The sequence below is a fragment of the Mandrillus leucophaeus genome, unplaced genomic scaffold (assembly GCF_000951045.1).
Source record: "Mandrillus leucophaeus isolate KB7577 unplaced genomic scaffold, Mleu.le_1.0 Scaffold1110, whole genome shotgun sequence".
NCBI lineage: Eukaryota > Metazoa > Chordata > Mammalia > Primates > Cercopithecidae > Mandrillus > Mandrillus leucophaeus.
This window is the reverse complement of record NW_012099322.1, coordinates 365,137-367,382: the sequence shown is the minus strand read 5'-3', so window position 1 is coordinate 367,382 and position 2,246 is coordinate 365,137. Positions and strand designations below refer to the sequence as shown.

General features: G+C 43.2%; 1 protein-coding gene across 1 annotated transcript in view; it reads left to right on the top strand.

The window, feature by feature from the left end:
- RNF144A (ring finger protein 144A) overlaps window positions 1-2,246 on the top strand; it is a 161,388-nt gene that overhangs the window by 11,244 nt on the left and 147,898 nt on the right. The window contains exon 2 of the mRNA XM_011993674.1: window positions 1,137-1,336. The gene's annotated coding sequence lies outside the window, so the exon portion shown is untranslated. The remainder of the gene's footprint in view (window positions 1-1,136; window positions 1,337-2,246) is intronic.

The window sequence follows — 2,246 nt, the reverse complement described above, 5'->3', positions numbered from 1 at the left end:
GCAATCTTGGCTCACTGCGACCTCTGCCTCCTGGGTTCAAGCGATTCTCCTGCCTCAGCCTCCCATGTAGCTGGGATTACAGGTGCCTGCCACCATGCCCAGCTAATTTTTGTGTTTTTGGTAGAGATAGGGTTTCACCATGTTGGCCAGGCTGGTCTCAAACTCCTTACCTCGTGATCCACCTGCCTCGGCCTCCCAAAGTGCTGGGATTACAGGTGTGAGCCACCGCGCCAGGCATCTTTCTTTCTTCTTAAATAGTAGTTTTATTAAAATAGAATTCAAACAGCATAAAAGTCATCATTTTAAAGTATACCATTCTGTGGTTTTTAATCAATCTGTTAATATATTAGTTTGGAAAGTGTTGCTATCTTAGCAACATTGTCTTCCAACCATGAGCATGGGATATCTACTTTTTTAGGGCTTCTTTAATTTCTTTTAATGATGTTTTGGTAGTTATTAATATACAGATCTTACACATCTTTTGTTAAATTTGTTTCTAAGTATTCTTTCTGGTGCTGTTCTAAATTATGTTTCTTGTAATAACATATAGTGTTACTCATTCAAACAATTCCTGCCATTTGAATGGAGTGTTTAAACCATTTAGTGTAATTGCTGATAACATTGAATTTATGTCTGCCATTGTACTATTTGTTTTCCATGGATCTTAATGTCATTTGTGTTCTTCTGTTCTTCCATTTTGCCTTCTTTTTCATTAATTTATTTTATCCTCTTTTAATTCTATTTTTATTTTATTATATTCTTTTGAGTTATTTTTTTCATGGTTGCCCTGAAAAGCAAGCTTTTCTGTGGATTTGCACCTCTCTCTGTAGGAGACTCACTGGGCAAAGCTGAATGACTGTGATTGAAAAGGAGGGGACAGAATGAAGATCGAGGGGACAGTTTGTTATCTCAGAATTGTCTGTGTTGATGGATTTATTCATTAACTTCTTGGTGGATTTTTTTTAACAAAGTAAACCTCAGTTTTTTCTCCGGTGTTCCATTATGCTTCACAACTGTCTGACTGGATAAGATTTCTAATGTCAGTAGCCTTTCCTCTGGGCTTGAAGAAAGGCTTTGTACCCTGCTCCTCTCCTCCCTGCTGCTCTAACTGCCTGTGTTCTTTTCTTGTTTCTTAGGCATCCAGCACTCTGCTGACTCTGACATGCCCCCAGCATCCCCCAGCTCTGCAGGGAGCCCTGGTGTCGGAGACCTTCTCCCGCTTCTCCCTATGGGCGCCTGACCTGAGGGCAGAGCTGTCTGAGTGTGCATAAGCACAGTAGGACATCAGGACCTGGCCGGAAGACATTTCCTCTCCTCCCCTCTGGACTTCTCAGAGGTAACTTTGAATTTGGAAAATGAAGGCTTGCCAACCTTCATTGATCTCTTCTTAGAGGAATCTCAGGCCATTGCTGGAAAAGATGGTAGGCGTGCCTGGGTGGATTTTTCTATACCTCTTAAGCCACACTATATAGGCAGTTTTCTAGTAGGCTTCCCTGGAATGAATTTTAAGATAGCGTTCAACACATTATTTTATGCCATTGTAGTTATTTATACTTTGGAAAGATTTCCAGGTTTGTTCATTTGCTGCTTATAACAATCTTTTGAGACTCCTGTTTTAGATCTCCCTGATTCACTAGAGAACATGTGGATTGGGCTCCCGCGTGTGCCAGGCACAGCTCTAACTCAGAACACAGTGAGGCAGCACCAGTTCCTGCTTGCATGGAGATTCTGTGTTTGTGGGGAGTACAGGTGGAGGATGGGGGTTGGGATAGGCAGGAAGAGACAGATAATTTTCATTTGACAGTAGCAGAAGCAAATTACATGCTATGCAACAAGCTCTAGATATTGTAGAGAAAAGAAAAAGTAGACTATTTAGTCTCGTTTAGTAGGACGGGGCAGGTTGCAGTTTTAAGTGGAGTGGTCAGGGAGGTCTCTAAAGGAGAAATTGAATATGGACTTTAAGGAGGTGCAGGAACTCGCCACTTAGCATCTGGGCAAGAGCGCTGCAGAGAGAAGGACTGGTGGCTGTAGCACACAGACAGCTGGAGGAGCACCCAGCCCAGCGTGGCTGGAAGGACGCAGCACAGAGCCGTGAGCTGGGACTGAGCGGGACATAGCAGGACCTGACTGTGCCTGCCATGGCAGGCTGTTGGGGAATTCTGGGTTCATGATGGGAAATCAGTGTAGGGTTTTAAGCAGAGAAGCAGGGTCTAATTCATTTTAATCAGCTTACTCTGGCCTCTACA